This window comes from Microcaecilia unicolor, chromosome 2, assembly GCF_901765095.1.
Source record: "Microcaecilia unicolor chromosome 2, aMicUni1.1, whole genome shotgun sequence".
NCBI lineage: Eukaryota > Metazoa > Chordata > Amphibia > Gymnophiona > Siphonopidae > Microcaecilia > Microcaecilia unicolor.
In genome coordinates this window covers 613,461,483-613,482,795 of record NC_044032.1, presented here as the reverse complement: position 1 = coordinate 613,482,795, position 21,313 = coordinate 613,461,483, and the positions used below count along the sequence as shown (strand labels likewise).

At 42.4% G+C, this 21,313-nt stretch overlaps 1 protein-coding gene and 1 long non-coding RNA gene across 2 annotated transcripts in view; both read right to left on the bottom strand.

Annotated features, from left to right (window-relative positions):
- The window catches only part of LOC115461654 (F-box/WD repeat-containing protein 7-like), a 452,709-nt gene that overhangs the window by 167,381 nt on the left and 264,015 nt on the right, over window positions 1-21,313 (bottom strand). The window lies entirely within an intron of this gene.
- On the bottom strand, window positions 389-17,051 carry LOC115461656. Its single transcript, XR_003940737.1, has 4 exons — window positions 16,948-17,051; window positions 6,996-6,998; window positions 6,350-6,356; window positions 389-399 (listed from the first exon to the last, which is right to left on the bottom strand). It is a non-coding gene; the product is annotated as an uncharacterized LOC115461656 (long non-coding RNA).

Sequence of the window (21,313 nt, the reverse complement as noted above, 5' to 3'; positions counted from 1 at the left end):
TGTAGAAATAAAGTCTGCATGGTTACTTCAAGGCTGCTTTTAAACTAAGTCTACACAGCTTTTTAATGAGGCATCTCATGTAGTCTGCAGTACATCCACAAATGTAAAAAGAATCCTTGGGGGATTTGTTCAAAAGTACAAAAGACTACTAAATCAAAGAGCATCAAGAATTTCTGGTCTTTTTGTTCTGTTTCTTAAAACTAAAATCCAACTTCAGATACTAAGTTAGCTCAAAGAATGCATTCATTATCAGTTTCAAGTCCCCTTGACAACCTTTAACAGTGATGTCATCCTGTATGCTATTATATATGAAATAAAGATGCATTGTATATTTTGATAAAATATGACACTTACAGGGGTCTTTTACTAAGTGGCGATAAGCCCAACGCAGGCTTACCACTCGCTAATCCAGAACTACCACACCCAGCTCACGCCATTTCCAGCGCTACAAAGCTATTTTTTATTTTTGTAGTGCCGGTGTTTACCTGGCGGTAATCGGGCAGTGCCGCGCGCTGCCTTGTTTCTGCCGGAGCCCTTACTGCCATCTCAGTGGCAGTAAGTGCTCCCCCCCACCCCCAGTGGTTCACTTACCGCATGGCCATTTCTTAGAAAGAAAATGACAGCCTTTTACCTGCCATGGTAAAAGGGGGCCGATGCCAGCACAGGCCCCCTTTTACTACAGCTTAGTAAAAGGAGCCATATATTTCTTTAGGACAAGCAAAGGCTTTCATGATCTAAACACAAATTCTAAATAAAAGTCTTAGGAGGAAAAATATATATATAGATATAGGGAAGAAAAGTTTTGCCAACAAATGTATAGAGAGGCATATTTTCAAAGCACTTAGACTTACAAAGTTCCATAGTAACCTATGGAACTTTGTAAGTCTAAGTGCTTTGAAAATATGCCTCATAGTAACAAGAAACGTGAATAAAAAAAACCTTTATGCTTTTCCATATTTAACTACAGTGATTATCACGGTATCACAGTTTGTAATGAGCTAAATTTAGAGAACAAGCTACCTATAAAAAAATGGCATTTCTAATGTAAGTGCTACATATAAAACTGGAGGTCGGCACAGTGTTAACTCACCCACACTACTGTCGAATATTCAAATACTCCACTCCACAAATAGCTTAACAAGGCATCATCTTTTATTGAAAGGAAAAAGCTTCAGGGAAAAAAAAAAATCTTTAGCCAAGGCTCAAGCTGAATTGATTGACAAAAACCCTTTCCAACCCCCCCCCCCCCCCCCAACAACAACATTCAGAGAGTCTTCCTATATCATATGTGACTAAATTCTTACATCATAACACTATTTCTCATGTATTATTTTCATCTATACCTTTAGAACTTATCTTAGAAATTGCTTTCTTAGTGGCTCAACCCCAGACAATGGAGCTCATGCAGAAAGCCACATATTTAGAGTCACTGACCGTATAGCTTTTAACGCAAACTATCCACAAAATATTACTACCATGATGCAGTATTCACTCATACACTGACAGGATGAGGGGACATTAAAATTAAAAAATAGTTGCTGCCCCTGGTAGTCTAGTGGCCCCTCTGCCACATAAGAACATAAGCACTGACATACTGGGAAAAGACCAATGGTCCATCAAGCCCAGCATCCTGTCTCCAACAGCAGCCAATCCAGGCTTCAAGAACCTGGCAACCCCCCCTCCTCCCCCCCCCCCCCCAAAAAAAAAAATTAACAATGTTCAATGGATTTTTCCCTCAGGAATCTGTCCAAACCCCCTTTGAACTCCGTAAGGCCAGCTGCTGTCACTACATTCTCCGGCAACGAGTTCCAGACTCCAACTACACGCTGAGTAAAGAAAAACTTTCTCCTGTTTGTTTTAAATCTACCATATTCTAGCTTCATCTTGTGTCCCCTGGTTCTATTGTTGTTTGAAAGTGTAAACAAATGCTTCACATCTGTCCGCTCTACTCCGCTCATTATCTTGTAGACTTCTATCATATCACCCCTCAGCCGCCTTTTCTCCAAGCTGAAGAGCCCTAACCTTCTCAGCCTTTCCTCATAGGGAAGTCGTTCCATCCCTTTTATCATTTTCATCGCCCTTCTCTGCACCTTCTCCAATTCCTTTGTATCTTCCCTGAAGATGTGACCCATCCGCAGCCCCTGACTTAAAAGAAAGACCTGATATCTAGTGACACCCCCTCACTATATGACCCTCTCCCCTTCCCCCAACATAAACAATTCTCTGGTATCTAGCAGCACCTGGACCTTCCCAGCCCCCCCTCCAATGTACCTTGAAGAGGCAGAAGTATGCCCACTTGCTTCTGATTCCGTGCCACCATTTTGGAAAATGGCAGCACCTGACCCCGTGTGCTGCATCCTGGGTTGCACCAAGCTGGGTTGTTCTGCCAAAAATGGGATATACCAAAATTTCTTTTTAATTTTGGGGTAGGTGGTCAGGTTGGGGGGAGGGAGGCCACTGGACTACCAGGGATTGGGGGGAGGGGAGTGATCAAATCAGGGGTGGGGGTGGATGATTGGAGGATTGCAGGTCATTGGGGGGGGGGCTTAGCAGCTTTTCTGTCCTGAAGCAGAAAGCTGCCTCAGACCTGGCGGTAATTTTTTTTCAGATTATACATGAGTTTTCTCCCTTTAAAACTTCTCTTCCTCAGGGCACAACCTACTTACCATATATTTTAATATGCTATGTGACAAGTTTATTCACCTAAGCAAACCCTGCGCCGAACCTGTGACTGCACTGTTTGCCAACTAATGCTTTCAGCACTGGCCCCTATATTTCTTCTAGGTCTGGATTCTCAGCTTTTAAAAACTATCCATATTGGTCCATTATTAAGCTATTTGTAGAGTGAAGTATTTGACGATAATGTGGATTTCTAAATACATTTCATTATAAGGACCTAAGAAGTCCATCTCAAACCTCTATGTATATCTCATTGTTACAATAGTTAAAATAATATTCAGTGATAAAGAACCAGAAACGTCAATACATAGCTCTATGCAATCTTTAAAGGTAAAACTTTTTTCACACGTTTTTGCTTATGCAGAGCTTTCCACCCTACCCTGGATACTGTCATTTTGATCCATTCTGTACTGCTTGGCACAGCTGGTTAACTCAGAGTCATTGAAAACTGCTGTGCTTTCTGTTGTGCTAGCAGCTGGTTGCTGCAGAGAATCAAAGAATCAGAGAGGCGAAGGTTTTGGCTTTAAAGATAATCCCAGAATTTTCCCCCATAGTCCTTCACCTTAGCTATCACAACTGATATACTGCAATGAACTTCTTGAAGTCAGCGAATATAACATAAAATACATTAAAAAAATATTCTTCTCAACTTGGTCATCGGATGTCACTGCTGATGAATGTGAAATCCCCTTTTCTCGGGTGCTGGGAGAACTCCCTGAAAAGCAGGAAGCTGAATCCATTATGGGACTACAGGATAGCTGCTTGGACATTAAGCTGGCACTTAAAATAAACTTCCAAATAATACTTATTTCCTCTCTAATATTTTATGTCATTCCCAGTTCCTTTAATTCTGAGCTAACTTTTGAACGCTGCTGAACTTTATCAGCCCTAGCTCTGTGATTGGTGAGGAGAGTGAACATGAGAAAGCATAGGAGCCAACTTTTCAAAATTATTGGGGGTGCTAAACCTAATGGAAATAACCCTTCCCTGGATACATACAAGGAATTTTCTCAATATTGGGGGTGCTTAAGCACCCACAGAGTCGGCTCCTATGTGAGAAAGCACCAAAGAGGAGATGTTGCTGCTTTATGCAAAAATAGTACCAATATTTTTTAAAGGCATACCCTACTGACCCAACTTAAGTGCCTGAATTCAGCAACACAACGAAACCAAAACTTGCAATGAACATTTTATAACTCGTTCTCTCTCGTTCCTCTAAAGTGTCTGTAACGCATATATCGCATTCTCTTTAACATTACTCTGTATTTGTTTCATCATCGGAGGTGGTAACGCCTCACGGTACTATGTAAGCCACATTGAGCCTGCAAATAGGTGGGAAAATGTGGGTGTACAAATGCAACAAATAAATAAACAACAAAAGTTACTTTTTATTCAAAGGACTGTAGGTGCATTTCACATCCTCAGAATTATAGTCCGTGGCTAAAACTCTTCTATAGCAGTTGACAAATTAAGTGGAAAAAACAGGACAACAAAGGTATGACAGTTTAATGTCTCAATCTGCAACTGAAGAACTGTCACATGTCCTTCTGTGACTAAATTCTAATCATATAAACCCAAAATGCGGTAAGTTATTAGTGCTCACGTAAGAGAATCCTATATCACCACAAAGCAAGAGCACTCTCGCCACCAGGCGCACCCACTCCCTGCCCACCGGCACTAGAAAATAGAAAATATTTTCTAGCACCGGAAATGGCATGCGGCAGGTCCAGAACTACCACCAGGCTCTTGGGCGCGCCCGGTGGTAGGGCCGATTTGCTGGTGAGAGTGCTCTCGGGGTTTGTGTATTCAAATCAAAACACATGAAAAACTCTGCACAGTGCTGAGCCTGTCTTGTAGCACTACAAAAATGTCTTGTAGCAGTAGATTCATGCAGAATAAAGAATGCAAATTCACTAGGTGATTTCAGATCTATTTAACCACCTCAGGACACTGAAAACATACTAACATACCATTACAATTTGCCCAACAATAAAACAATGATAAAGAGTCTCTGGACATGACAAAAGGAGACGTGCTGAACAGGTTTTAGACAAATTAAACTTGCCAAAATTCAAGTCATATTGCTGCCTACAGTTTCTTACACCCATCCATGTTTAACGTGCTCCTTCTTTCCAAGTGTCCATAATTAACAAAGTTCTCCTCCTAGGCCCCCTACCATTCTTTTGAAACAGCAACATTCTTTTACCATGCTTTGACGTTCTTTCAGCAATGCTGGCACGCCAGCTTGCTTTGAAATAAGTTACTGTGCGACACATTCAAGGTCTGGATTCCTGAGGCTCTCTTCTTCTGCACTGCATTTGTGCCTTGTTTGCTTTCTTGTTTCAGTCTGTTTCCTTTAGTTGCCTTTCCACGCTGAAGTTTCATTATCTGAATGGTAGCAGCTATGAACTTCATGTTTCAATGAAAAACAACTTCAAAAGCGTGGCTGAAATAGTTGCTAACAACTGTTAATTGTAAATTAAGCACAAGCAGAATTCTCTTTATCGGTTGCTGGGCCAAAGAGGCCATTCAGTGATGAAAGTCACTTTGTAAACATGAGCCTTTTGGGTTGCCCATGTCTGACTACAATATGTTATGACTTTCAGGTCACAGCTGCTCATTTTATAGTTTAAAATCACAATTTTATGTAGTTTATTTATTTACAATATTTATATCCTGCTCGATCTCACCTCAACCTCCACTTCCCTAACTGTAAAGGCATAAAATACAAAGTGCTGCACGCGTCAACCTTTTCTTATATGAGCACACAATTCTGGAACAAACTACCACGAAACCTGAAAACGATCTACGAACTAACCGACTTCCGCAAACTACTAAAAACCCATCTCTTTGAAAAAATCTATCGAAAGGATCAAAACACATGAAGTCCACACACACTGTTAGCAATGCATCAATACATTCTCTTCTGTACTCTTATCCCCCGCACTTTTAACACATTTAAACCTCAATTTACAGGTAAAAAACAGAAAATATTATACCCGAACGAACTCTTGTTATTGCTCTGTTGCCCTATCAGTATCCGTTGTTCTTCTATTGTTCAGTTGTTCTTTTCCATTGTTTTATTCTCCTTAACAATACTTGGACTTTGTCTTAACTCCTCACATAATCCATTATAAAACTTAATATAAATCAAAAACAACATAACAATCAAAAAAGAAAAGTGCACAGTAACCATAAAACATAGGTGGCTTTGGGTACCATTTTTCCCAAGTAGACATTCTCAGACAATCCTACTTTTTAATGTCATTAGTTCAGGAAATATAGATAGAGCTCCTCTTCTCACCTTGGCAGGGTCACCGAGTATAAATATGGATTTTAACTAACTACAGGTGGCCTGGAAATCAGAGAGAAGTCAGAAACAGGCAAGTAAAGGTGCCTTTGGATCACAGAATGATCTAAAACTGTTGTTTGCAAAATGTCATAGGTACCTTCTTCAGACAAGACAGCAAAGCTTATGGAAGGAGTTACATATACTTCCAGGATAGCAAAGTTACTCACCTGTAGTAGATGTTCTCAGAAGACAGCAGGCCAAATATTCTCACATTTGGGTGACATCATCCAACAGAGCCTGGTGCAGACATTGACTAGCGAGATGTAGAAATTTCTAGTAGAGTCCCACTGCGCATGCGCTGGTGCCTTCCTGTTCAACGCGTGAGCTCAGGTCCCTCAATCGGTGGAAAAAGCTAAAGAATGCAACTCCAAGGGGAGGTGGAAGGGTATGTGAGAATACTTGGCCTACTGTAGGCGTTGTATTCTTAGATGTGGGAATCCCTAGCTACCAGGGTCACCAAAAACAACAATGCCAGGACAATAGGGACTCGAAACATTGAGACTTGTACTGAATCAACCTGAAACAATTTATGTACTAGTTGTGTGCTAGGTGCAGCCTGGAAGAGAGCAAAACTGGGCCTAGAGGTTGGAGTTGGATTCTACACACCAAACAAATTCTGTAGGACTGCTTGACTGAACTGGCTGTCATATTGGGTATTCCTCTCAAGGCAGTAGGGAGATGTGAATGTGTGGACTGATGACCATGTTGCAACTTTGCAAATCTCCTCTATGGAGGCTGACCTGAAGTGGGATACTGATATAGCAATGACTCTGACATTATGAGCCTTGACATGACCCTCTAAAATCAGCCCAGCCTGGTCATTAGAAAAGGAGATGCAATCTGCTAGCCAATTAGAAATCCTATTTGGGTCAAAAGAAACTAAAAGCTGGGTAGACTGTCTACGGGCTTTAGTCTGCTCCAGATAGATGACTAAGGCTCGCTTGCAGTCCAAAGTATGCAGCACACTCTTGCCAGGATGGGCATGAGGTTTTGGGAAAAAATGTTGGCAGAACGATTGACTGATTAAGATGAAACTCCACAATAGAAAGAAGTGGGGTCAAACCAAAACAAACCCTTCAGCCAAAGTTATGAGCATACAAGTTCTTTATTTTGCACCACAACAAAACAAAGACCCGACACAGGACCATGTTTTGGCGGGCAAAACACCACCTACTTCAGGGGTCACAAATAAACTGTAGTTGCAATGTACTGTAGTACAAAATTATTGGAGAATGAACCAATATAGATGTACTGGTGCCACAGTACACTGCAGCTATAGTTTGTTTGTGACCCCTGAAGAAGGCGGTGTTTTGCAAGCCGAAACAAGGCCCCATGTCAGGTCTCTATTTTGTTGTGATATCTAAAAAGAACTTGTGTGCTCACCATTTCAGCTGAAGGGTTTGACCCCATTTCTTTCTGTTTTATGTCCCTTTCCCGTGGGGTACTCTTCCTGTTTGGCCTTGTTCTTGAATGGAACTCCAACACTACCTTAGGAAGGAACTTAGGGTGTGTGCAGAGTCTACAGCTCGCAGGGTCAATGAGTTTCAGAGGTCCTAGTAGCTGATCCTCCTCCCACTAAATTTAATCACAACTAATCTGTTGTGATTAAATTTAGTGGAAGGAGAATCAGCTGCTAGGACCTGAAACTCATTGACCCTGCGAGCTGAAGTGACTGCCACCAGAAACACAACTTTCCAGGTCAAATACTTCAGATGACAGAAATCAAGTGGCTCAAAACTAGCTTTCATCAGCTGGGTGAGGACAACGTTGAGATCCCATGACACAGTTGGAGGTTTGACAGGGGGGCTTTGTTAATTACATATCCCGCATGAAATGAACAACTAGAGATGGGCTTACATCCTATACCGTGATAGTAAACACTAATTGCACTGAGATGAACCCTTACAGAGCTGGTTTTCAAACCAGAGAGGTGCAGGAGGTATTCATGCAGTTTTTGTGTAGTGCAAGTGAGTGGATCTAAGGCCTCACCCTCATACCAGTCCTCAAATCTCATTCATTTAAAAGAGTAGCATATTCATGGGAGACATCCTTTGGCAAGCCTAAGATCTCAAATTCTACGCTCTCAACATCCAAGCCATGAGAGCCAGGGATTGGAGGTTTGGATGCAGACGAGAACCCTCATTCTGCATGATGAGAGTTATAAACAGTCCAATCTCCACAAATCTTTGGAGGATAACGCCAGAAGAAGAGGGAACCATATCTGCTTCAGCCACTAAGGTGCAATTAGGATCATAGTTCCTTGATCCTGCTTGATTTCCAGCAAAGTCTTCTCTATTAGACCTACTGGAGGATATGAATAGGACTCTCCTCCTCAATGCAGGAGACAGGCATCTGACACTAGTCTGCTGTATGATCTGAACCTTGAGCAAAACCGAGGGAGTCTGTAGTTGAGATGAGTACCAAAAAGATCCACCGAGGGGGTGTCCCATTCTCGGAAGATCTTGTGGGCTATGCCCATATTGAGAGACCACTCATTTGGTTGCAAAGCCCTGCTCAGTTTATCCGCCAGGCAGTTGTCCTTTCCTGGAAGGTATATGGCTCGGAAAATCCATCCTGGGAAGGAGGGCCCACTGCCTCCTAACACAAGGGGTAGAATCCCATACCCTATTCTTTTTCACATAAAACATTGTAACCTTATTGTATATTTGGATGAGAATAATTTGGTTCTGTAGCCAATCTCTGAATGTATTTATAGCATTCCAAATGGCCCGCAGCTCAAGGAGATTGATATGAAGATCTGTTTCCTGAGCAGACCAAGTCCCTTGGAAGTGAAGCCCATCTACATGAGCACCCAGCTCAGGTTGGATGCATCCATTGTTAGCACCTTCTGAAGAGGCAGAATTTGGAATGTTGGTTTACTGATTAAATTATGGCTGTGGTGTTCAGAAATTACATCTGTTGTCTTTCTTTTGCACTATACAGGAGGATATGCATTTCTTTCTACGGTTGGAGAAGATTACTTATGGGGATGGAATGGATCTTATGGGATGGGCGGGTATGGGTGTACCCTGACAATTGTTGTGCCTTGTAAGTGTGCCGTAAGTTAAAAAAAGGTTGAAAATCATTGCCCTAGGAGCTGGCACGAGGCCAAACGGCAGTACGTGGTACTGGTAGTGGTGTTTTCCCATGCGGCATTGGAGATACTTCCTGTGACTGGGAAATATTGAAATGTGGGTATAGGTGTCTTTTAGGTCCAGAGAGCACAGCCAGTCATTTGCCTGAATCATGAGAAGGGTACCCAGGGAAATCATTCTGAACTTTTCTTTGACCAGGAATTTATTCAAGGCCCTTAGTTCTAGAATGGGACGAAATCCTCCCATTTTTTGAGCATATGGAGTATCTGGAATAGAATCCCTTCCCTTCTTCCCCTGGTGGCATGGGATCGACCAAACTGGCCTAGTGAATGGTGGAGATTTCTTCTACAAGTACCTGCTTCTGCTGAGATCTGAGTTGCTTTTGGTGGACAATTTGGTGGTTTTTGCCACCAATGGAGGGCTTAATCAAGACAAACTATTTGAAGGGACCACCTGTGATGGTAAAAATTTAGCCTCCCTCCACCGGAAGGCTGTCTAGGATGGTTACTTTTAATGTGACTATGCTCTCCTGGAGCCAGTCAAAAGCTCACAGCCTGCTTTGACTGGGTCACTGGTTCAGACTTCTGAGGATGGAGTTGAGAGGCCCGGGGATGCTGGCTTTGGGACTGCTGGGCACAGCAGGAAGGCAGCGGGAACCTACACTTTTCAGAGTAATAGGGTCACCGCCTACGTCCACTGGAAAACCTCTGGGGAGGTGGAGCCCACCTCTTCAATGTCGCCTTCGGCACCTAACCACTACACTTCTACTCAGGTAATCTAGACTGCCCCAACTTGACATTTCGTCCATTAGATTGTAAGCTCCTTTGAGCAGGGACCGTCCTTCTTTGTTAATTTGTACAGAGCTGCGTAACCCTAGTAGCGCTCTAGAAATGTTAAGTAGTAGTAGGTGGAGGGTGCAGCTGGAGGATGCTGAGATAATGTTTGGATAGTATCTGTGTGTTTAGAGGTCAGCAACCATCTCTACTCTGTCTCCAAACCAGTTGTCTCCTTGGCATGGGACATCCTCCAATCTCTCCTAAACTGTTGGCTCCAGGTCATAGACATGAAGCCACGAGAGTCTGCGTATTCCCATACCCTTGGCAGAGTGTCTGGACATCCCATCAAAAGAGTCATAAGCCTCTCTGCCCAGATATTTCCTGCACTCCAGCTGCTTCTTGGCCAGCTGGCGAAGCTCAGCAGCTTGCTCTTGAGGGAAAGAATCCACTAGGTTAAGTGTACTGCGGACCAAGGACTGCACACATACAGGCTCATATACAGCTGGTAGGACTGGATGCGGGCAATGAGCATCGAGGCCTGAAACATTTTCCTCCTAAAAAAATCCAGTGTCCTGGACTCTCTGCCTGGGGGTGTTAAGGCATGAGTCCTGGAACTCCTAGCTCGTTTGAGTGGTGTTGCAACTGGGCACCAAAAGGCTTAAATTCCAGAGTGTTTTGGATACAATACTGCACGTGCACCTTCTTTGGTGCCACCTGCATTGAGAGGGAAGATCCCCAGTTCCTCATCAGTGCATTCCTAAGGATAGGGTGCAATGGTACCATGACCCCTCCTTAGGCGGAGAGTCATTGTCAGTCAACATCTCTGCCCTGGGCTCTTCTTCCTTTCCAACTTAAATGGGATGGCCAAAGCCATCGCCTGGACAAATCCGGTGAAAGACAGACCCTCAGGTGGAGAATTAAGCATCACGGTTCTTCAATGCCGATGAGGATCACATTGGATCTATGCACACCCTCGGTGTCAGGTCCAATGCTGATAGATCCCAGGACCAACTCTCAGCACCTGATGTCGAGACAGTGGAGATCTTGTCTATGCTAGTGCACTCCCAGTGGATGTAGAAGCCTTTGCAGCCTTCAAGGTCGATGCTTCTGGTGCTGATGTCGATGCACCAGTCTTCGAGGAGCAAAAAAGTTTCTCCTGTTGGGCCTGCCACACCTTCTGTGTCTTCAACTGCATTTTTAAACAGAGAGAACAAGAGTAAGGTTCATGGTTAGGCCCAAGGCACCCAATGCACCATAAGTGAGGGTCTGTTACTGAAACCACCTGATTACATTGGGGGCACCTCTTGGAAGCCACTGGGGGTCTTCTGAGACATCAAAAAAAGAATAATGACCAAATTAAACTCCTCAATATTGAACTGAAAAAGGGGCAGAGGCCAAACCGAGGTCGGTGATCCAGCCTAAAACAGGCCTAGCAGACGTGAAAATGAAAGGAAAGATGAAGGGCTGAAAAAAACTATAAAAAAATAAAAGGAATTTGAAAGACTTAACATAAAGAAACAGAAAGCAAAAAGAACCACAAGGGAAGCACTGCAGAGCTGACACAAACATAAGAATAGCCATACTGGGTCAGACCAGTGGTCCATCTAGTCCTGTATCCTACTTCCAGCAGTAGCCAACTCAGGTCACAAGTTCCTTATAAAAGGGTTGATACACAAAGCTTACTGTGCTAGGAATGTCTGATTTTGATTGGTTCTAACCAGTTTAGCAGGCATATTATTCAGTGAATCATGCATAAAGGGATTTTGAGTGGTATTTACCGTGCGCAGTAGCAGCAAATGAGAATCCTATGTAAATGTATTATGACGAGCTGACGAGTACTTAAATGAGTATTCCTGAATAATGCACAGCTGTTTCCGAGTGATGCACAGAAAGAAATGCTTATCTTTTAACGAGTGAAATTTTCCATTAGGTCTGGAGCTGTCGTTGTGTGAGAGAGACTTCAGGAAGGAGCAGTCCGCTTGCATTTTTCAATAGAAAAACTTGTCAGAGAGAAGAAAACAGCTTAGAGGGGTAGCTGGGGGTGGAGGGTTGCTTTCAGCAAGGAGGAGACTTTTTTTTTTCAATAGCAAATAGTGTAAGCAAAGAGCAGAGAATAGAGGTGCAGAGAAACACCACCCAGGCCCACCCGTAGCTACGCCCCTGCTGCAAACTAGCCTCCAGATATCTCCCATGACTCCAAGTTTTTAATGAGAATTAAGAGGGAGGTGTTCTACCACTTCCCTCATCTGATAAGAGTTTCTTTACTAATAACAAGGCCTCTCTTCATGACCATGAATTCTAATGGACAGAATTATACCATTTGTGATTGGTTCATAGGTATCTTCTGACCCAAAAAGATGCCAATGTTGGACTGAAGAGAGCGGGAGAAGAACAGAAGACCTATTGGTGGATAGATGGCTCTGAGAGAGAGAGAGAGAGAGAGAGAGAGAGAGACTGAATCCGAAACGCCAGCTGAAAAGGTCAGTTCCACAGCAACACTGAGGCCTTACCCAAAAGATTGTGTAATTAGTAAACAGAGTCAAGACCTTGGACTTTATTCCTGGACTGAGATAAGACTCGCAGGGAAATTCTGCTTAAGTCTCAATGGTGGAATCTGATTCTTCTTTCACTGAAAGTCTACAATACGAACTGCAGGGTGAGGTAACAGGATTTACTATCTATGGTTAGTGGTTTAGTTAGTCTAGGCTTTTATCTGTAAAAGACTAGTTCGTCTCTGGATTTGTGAATTTTGCACAATATATATTTGTTGTAATCTCTGATACAGAGTTATTTAGCTGATCAGATTTCTTTATATATATATATCTTAGTGATAATCTATATTTTTGGTAGTACAAGTTTATTTTTTGTAACTTGCTTTGCAATTTGCCACATATAATTTTTTATATATATAATAATTTATTCCATCTGTGGCATTGTTCCTTTCATTGGTACAGCTAGTTAGCAGAACTAAGAGCCAATTAGGTATTGCCATATCCCTGAGCAAACGAATCAAGAATAATTATTTTTTGTATGTGATTATTTGATGTAGAAGTACCTACACAACCCAGTCCTTGGGGCATACCTATTCCCATTGGGTTTTCAGGATATCCACAATGAATATTCATGAGCTAGATCTGCAAGCGATTGAGGCAGTACATGATCTATCTTATGCATATTCGTTGTGGATATCCTGAAAACCTGATGGGATTAGGTGTGCATAAGTACATAAGTATTGCCACAGTAGGACAGACCAAAGGTCCATCAAGCCCAGCATCCTATTCCCAACAGTGGCCAATCCAGGTCACAAATACCTGGCAAGATCCTGAAAAGGTTCAATACATTTTATGCTGTTTATCCCAGAAACAGCAGTGGATTTTCCACAAGTCAATTTAATAATGGTCACTGGACTTTTCCTTTAGGAAGCCGTCCAGACCTTTTTTAAACCCGGCTAAGCTAAATCACCTTTACCACATTCTCTGGCAACGAATTCCAGAGATTGATAGCATGTTGAGTAAAGACAAATTTTCTCCGATTCGTATTAAATTTACTACTCTGTAGCTTCATCGCATGCCCCCTAGTCCTAGTATTTTTGGAAAGAGTAAACAAGCGATTCACGTCTACCCGTTCCACTCCACTCATTATTTTATAGACCTCTATCATATTTCCCTTCAGCCATCTTTTCTCCAAGCTAAAGAGCCCTAGATGCTTCAGCCTTTCCTCATAGGGAAGTCATCCCATCCCCTTTATCAGTTTCGTCACCCTTCTCTGTATCTTTTCTAATTCCACTATATATTTTTTGAGATATGGTGACCAGAATTGAACACAATATTCGAGGTGCGGTTGAACCATGGACCGATACAAAGGCATTATAATGTCTTCACATTTGTTTTTCATTCCTTTTCTAATAATACCTAACATTCTATTTGCTTTCTTAGCCGCAGCAGCACACTGAACAGAGGGTTTCAAATTATCAACAACAAAGACGTTGAGATCCCTTTCTTAGTCAGTGATTCGTAATGTGGAACCTTGCATTACGTAGCTATAGTTCGGGTTCCTCTTTCCCACGTGCATCACTATGCACTTGCTCGCATTACACGTCATCTGCTATTTGGACGCCCAGTCTCCCAGTCTCGTAAGGTCCTCTTGTAATTTTTCACAATCCTCTCGCGATTTAACAACTTTGAATAACTTTGTGTCATCAGCAAATTTAACCTCATTAGTTAATCTCTAGATCATTTATAAATATGTTAAAAAGTAGCAGTCCCAGCACAGACCCCTGGGGAACCCCACTATCTACCCTTCTCCATTGAGAATACTATTTAACTCTACTCAATGATCTCTATCATTTAACAAGTTTTAATCCACAATAGAACACTACATCCTATCCCATGACTCTCCTATCCCATGAGTTTTTCATGAGGAATTATGTCAAATGCCTTTTGAAAATCCAGATACACAATATCAACCGGCTCGCCTTTATCCACATGTTTGTTCACTCCTTCAAAGAAATGTAATAGATTGGTGAGGCAAGATTTCCCTTCACTAAATCCATGTTGGCTTTGTCTCATTAATCCATGCTTCTGAATATGCTCTGTAATTTTGTTCTTTATAATAGTCTCTACCATTTTGCCCGGCACTGACGTCAGGCTCACCGGTCTATAATTTCCTAGAACTCCTCTAGAACCTTTTTTAAATATCGGAGTTACATTGGCCACCCTCGATTTTAAGGATAAATTACATATTACTAACAATAGCTCCGCAAGTTCATTTTTCAGTTCTACCAGTACTCTGGGATGAATACCATCCGGTCCAGGAGATTTGCTACTCTTCAATTTGTAGAACTGCCCCATTACATCCTCCAGGTTTATAGAAAATTCATTCAGTTTCTGCGACTCGTCAGCTTTGAATACCATTTCTGGCACCAGTATCTCTCCCAAATCTTCCTCGGTGAAGACTGAAGCAAAGAATTCATTTAATCTCTCTGCTATGGCTTTGTCTTCCTTGATCACCCCTTTCACCCCTTGGTCATCTAGTGGTCCAACCAATTCTTTTGCTGGCTTCCTGCTTTTAATATACCTAAAAAACATTTTACTATGTGTTTTAGCCTCCAACTCAATCTTTTTTTCAAAGTCCGTCTTAGCCTTCATTATCAGCGCTTTGCATTCTTAGGCTGTTTCTTATTATTTTCAGTCAGTTTCTTCTTCCATTTTCTGAAGAATTTTCTTTTAGCTCTAATAGCTTCACCTCACTTTTTAAACATGCCGGCTGTTGTTTGGTCTTCCGTCCTCCTTTTTAAATACGCGGAATATATTTGGCCTGGGCTTCCAGGATGGTGTCTTTGAACAGTGTCCACGCCTGATGTAAATTTTTGACTCTCTCAGCCGCTCCTCTAAGTTTTTTTTTCACCGTTCTTCTAATTTTATCATAGTCTCCTTTTTAAAAGTTAAACGCTAACGTATTTGATTTCCTATGTATACTTACTTCAAAGCTAACATAAAATCCGATTATATTATGATCACTGTTATCAAGCGGCCCTAGCACCATTACCTCCGACACCAGATCATGCGCTCCACTAAGGACTAGGTCTAGAATTTTTCCTTCTCTCATTGGCTCCTGTACCAGCTACTCCATAAAGCAGTCCTTGATTTTGTCAAGGAATTTATCTCCCTAGCATGCCCTGATGTTAAATTTACCCAGTCAATATCGGGGTAATTGAAATCACCCATTATCATTGTGTTGCCCAGTTTGTTTGTGTCCCTAAGTTCCTTTAACATTTCTGCATCCATCTGTTCATCCTGGCCAAGTGAACGTTAGTATACTCCTATCACTATCCTTTTCCCCTTTACACAAGGAATTTTAATCCACAGGGATTCCAAGATGTGTTTTGTTTCCTGCAGAATTTTCAATCTATTTGATTCAAGGCTCTCCTTAATATACAATGCTACCCTCCACCAATTTGATCCACCCTATCACTACGATATAATTTGTACCCCGGTATGACAGTGTCCCACTGGTTATCCTCCTTCCACCAGGTCTCAGAGATGCTTATTATAACTAATTTTTCATTTAGTGCAATATATTCTAACTCTCATCTTATTTCTTAGGCTCCTGGCATTCGCATATAGACATTTTAAACTATGTTTGTTGTTCCTTTATACATCATGCAAGCCATCACGGCATGATGTAAACCACACTGAGCCTGCAAATTGGGAAAATGTGGGATACAAATGCTACAAATAAAATAAATAAATAAATGCTCAGTACTTGACAGTATTAATTTGCAATCTTTTGTCTAATTTTATTTAAGGACACCTGATCTACTATGGTCTCTTTTGCAATCTCACTATTGAGATACCCTATCTTCCCTGTTTTGGTGATCATATCCCGAACCATGCGCTTTTGAGCGACTGTCAGCCTTTCCCAAGTTTCTAGTTTAAAAGCTGCTTTATCTCCTTTTTAAATACTGATGCCAGCAGCCTGGTCCCACCCTGGTTAAGGTGGAGGCCATTCTTTCGAAAAAAGCTCCCCCTTCCCCAGAACGTTGCCCAGTTCCTTACAAGTCTAAAACCCTTCTCCTCCCTGCACCATCATCTCATCCACGCATTGAGACTCCGGAGCTCTGCCTGTATCTTGGGCTCTGCACGTGGAACAGGTAGCACTTCAGAAACTACCCTATAGGCTCTGGATTTGAGCTTTCTATCTAAGAGCCTAAATATGACTTCCAGAACCTCTCTCCTACATTTTCCTATGTCATTGATACCCACATGTACCAAGGTAGCCGGCTCCTCCCCAGCACTATCTAAAATCCTATCTAGATGACGCATAAGGTCTGCCACCTTCAAACCAGGGAGGCAAGTGACCAGGTGATCCTCGTGTCCACCAGCCACCCAGCTATCTACATGCCTAATAATCATATCACCAACTACAACAGCCATCCTAACCCTTCCCACCTGGGCACTAGCCACTGAAGACACATCCTCGGTGCGAGAAGATATTGCATTCCCTGGTGTGCTGGTCCTGCCTACAGGACTACTTCCAGCCTCACCTCTTTTTAGAAGGCCTCCCTGCTCCAAGATAGCACAGGGGCTGCCAGAATGGAGGTGGGACTTCTCTACAACGTCCCTGTAGACCTCCTCTATGTACCTCTCTGTCTCCCTCAGCTTCTCCAAGTCTGCTACTCTAGTAGCAAAGAACAGGCTTGATCTCTGAGAGCTAGGAGCTCTTTGCATCGAGCACACACATATGACATCTCACCAACTGGGAGATAATCATACATGTGACACTCAATGCAAAAGACTGGATAGCATGCCTGTCACTGCTGGACTATTGACTGCATCTTAGTATTATAGAGCTGTTTAATTAAAACTTCTTAAGGTACTAGGGATATCAGATGAATATAATGATCCTTTTGACTGTTGTGATTTGTAATTTATTGAGGGTTTGCTTCTTAGAAACTAAATGTAATTCAGACTCTAATGAAAATTGAAAATTCCCCTCTTGGTGTCTTAATTAAAATGCCCCGAGGACTGGGTTGGGAATGGCTGAGGTAGAGGCGAGTCGCTCTTTCTTGGGAATTCCTCTCCCTTTGCAAATTTTTTGTGCGTGTGTACCATGGAGTCATCCAGGTTGCTCAGAGCATGCACACAGCAGCCACACTCACCAATTGACCGATAAGCATTTTCCTACCAAGCTGCATGCTAAAAGTCCGTGCAGATCATTTGCATGCGACTTTGAGAATCGCTCGCTATTTCAGAATAGGTAAGTTCTACAGAGGATCTAAATGCACACTGTTTTTAACGAATACTTCTGTGCATCGGGCCCAGAATCCCACATAGTAACAAGATTAGTGCTACTGACCTCAGAGACAAGCAGTGGCTTTTCTCATGTCTATCTCAATAGCAGACTATGGCTTTTGCTCCAGAAACTTATCCAAACCTTTTTTAAACTGTTGATACTATATCCTCTGGCAATGAGTTCCAGAGCATAACTATTCATTGAGTGAAAAAATATTTCATCCTGTTTATTTTAAAAGTAGTACCATGTAACTTCCTCGATTGTCCCCTAGTCTTTGTACTTTTTGAAAATGTAAAAATTTGATTTACATTTAACCATTCTACACCACTAAGTATTTTGTAGACCTCTATCATATCCTCTCCTCAGCTTTCTCTTTTCCAAGCCTTTCCTCAACATTTTTCCAAACCTCTTAAGCCTTTCCTCAACATTTTGGTTGCCTTTCTTTGAACCTTTTCTGATTCTGCTATATCTTTTTTTAAGATACAGTGACCAGAATTGCACACAATACTAAAAATGTGGTTGTACCATGGAGCAATACAGAGGCATTATAACTGTCTTATTTTCTCTTTCCTAATAATTACTAGCATCCTGTTTGCTTTTTTGGCCGCCACCTCACACTAGGCAAAAGATTTCAGTGTGTTGTCTACGATGATATCTAGATCTTTTTCTCCTCTCCACTCCTAAGGTGGATCTTAGCATCAACTATGATTTGGATTATTCTTCCCAATGTACATCACTTTATATTTGTCCATATTAAATTTCACCTGCCATTGGGATGCACAGTCTTCCAACTTCATAAGTTCTTCCTGCAATTTTTCACAATCCACATGTGCTCTAACAACTCAGAATAGTTTGTGTCATCTACAAATTTAAAAAGATTCGCACAAAGGAGAACACAGAGAGGAAGATGCACTAAAGTCGTCTGTAATTCCCATTCCCTACCGATTCCATAGCGAATCGGTAGGGAATGGGAATTCACTAAGGAAAGGGAATGCAAATGAGCTACTCATTGTAGCTCCGTTGCATTCACCGTTACCTTGGTAGCCAGTCAGAGAATCGGGACGTCCCATTCGGTTATGCTCCTCTTCTTGGGTCTTTTCAGCCAATCAAAGCGCATCTAGCTTGCTGGTGTCAGCTACACGCACTCTGATTGGCTGAAGAGACCTGGAAGTGGAGCATAATGGAAAGGGACGTCCCGAACTCCGGATCGACTCACAGGTCCCCGATTCCCTTCTCCTCGCTGCTACAGAAGGTGAGCAGCACCGGGGAGACAAAACTAAAAAAAAAACAAAAAAAACGGCAAAAAGACGTCCCTCACAAGCGCAGGCAGAGTACTTCCATAAAGGACGCCCCTCACGTGCACTCGCTGCTTTTTTATTATTTTTTACCTTTTTTGGGGGCCCTTTTCCTTTCCGATTCCCTCACAGGAGCCCTAACAAGAGGTGCAGACCTCACGTTAGGGTTTCCAAGGTAAGGGAATAGGAAAAACGGTAGTGCATCTCATTATAATGAGCTGCAACGGTACTGCAGCTCATTATAATAGCCTTTGGATAATTTGCATTCCGTTTTCGTTGCCTGCTACCGTGACAGGAAAAATGCCCTTGGTGCATGCCCCTGGTAAACTACTTGCGTTTTAAACTGCCTGTAACCAATTTAAAATGCAAGTTGTGGGCTCATTAGGTTTTGTGCATCTGGCTCTGAGACACCTCCTCCCAACTCCACGAAAAAATGAAGACTGAGGAACCCGAGCTCGCTCATTGGACAGGAAGACACCTCTGTGCATACATGGTGGGACACTGCTAGAAATTTTTATAACTCACTGGTCAGTGTCGGCACCAAGCACCATTAGATGACGTCACCCTCATGTGAGAATAGGGAAAGGGGAAATGGGACTTAATATACCACCTTTCTGTGGTATTTTGCAACTACATTCAAAGTGGTTACATATATACAGGTACTTATTTTGTACCTGAATACAACGGCCTGCTTGTCCTTAGAGAACAATACAGTCACTAGCTTCCTACATTATGATCATTTAAAGAATATTAAACCACATGGAAACAATGGATTATTCTACAAAGCATCTATGTTCACTATTTACATAGAGAATTAGAAACTAAATGTAGATGGCCAAATATACACAAGTACTTACTGGATAGCAGAACCACCTGCATGGATAAGTGCTGCTAACCGGGCCAGTCAGTACTTTTCATCAGTATTATCCAGACAATGCTGCTGAAAATTATTACAGACCACCCTGATACTATCCAGATAGCACCAGACAATCTGAGATGGAGCAAGAAAATATTCAAACAGCAGAGATATTCACTGCTGATATCTGCACAACTATCCGGACCAATTAGGACAGAAAACGAAGATACCTCTAGCAGGTATTCTCTAAGGACCACAGGCCTTCTATTCTCACATTGCCCAGTCCGGAGTTTGTAACAAGCTTTCAAGAGCTTTGTGGAGTGTGAGACACGCTCCATTGTGCATGCACGAGTGACTTCCCAGTTGCCATGAGAGCGCAGTTACCGTAGTACAATACTATAGCATAAAAAGAAAATAAAAGACAACTCAAAGGGGAGATGAGAGGGTTGTGAGAATATAAGACCTGCTGTCCTCAGAGAATACCTGCTACAAGTAAGTATCTTCACTTTCTCAGAGGACAAACAGGCCTATTTATTCTCACGTGTGGGGAATCCCTAGCAACCAGGCTCACCAAAAACAACAAACATTGGTCAATTGGGCCTTGCAACGGCGAGGACATAACACAGATCAACCTGAAACTATGTACAAACTGAGTGGGAGTGCAACTTGGAACAGAATAAAACGGGCCTATGATGTTGGGAGTTCGATTCCAGACCCCAAACAGATTCTGCAAAAATATGTCTACCCGAATCGACTGTCACGTTGGTTATCCTGCTCAAGCCAGTAGCGAGATGTGCATATGTGAAGACCACGTTGCAGCCTTGCAAATTTCTTCAATGGAGGCTGACTGCAAGTGGGCTACCAACACAGCCATAGCTCTGACACTATGAGCCTTGACATGACCTTCCAGGGTCAGCTCAGCCTGGACATACGTGAAAGAAATGCAATTTGCCAGCCAATTAGAGATTGTGTGTTTCCCGATGGCAACCCCCATCCTGTTAGGACTATAAGAAAAAAAAAGTTGGGTGCAGTGTCTGTGGGGCTTAGTCTGTTCCGTGTAATAGGCCAATTATGGGTATGAGGTTGAGGAAACCATGTTGCCAAGACAACTGGTTCAGATGAAACTCCGACACCACCTTCAGCAGGAACTTGGGCTGTGCGCGAAAGACTACTTTGTTGTGATAAAACTTCGTAGAAGGTGCATCAACTACTAAGGCCTGAAACTCACTGACTCTACAAGTTGAAGTAACAGCCACCAAGAAAATGACCTTTCAGGTCAAGTACTTCAGATGGCAGGAATCCAGTGGATCGAAAGGAGCTTTCATCAGCTGGGCGAGAATGACACTGACATCCCATGACTCAGGCGGAAGATTGACAGGGAGCTTTGACAAAAGAAAATCGCTCATTAAGTGAACAACTAGAGACTGTTCAGAAATGGGCTTATCCTCTACACGATGATCATAAGA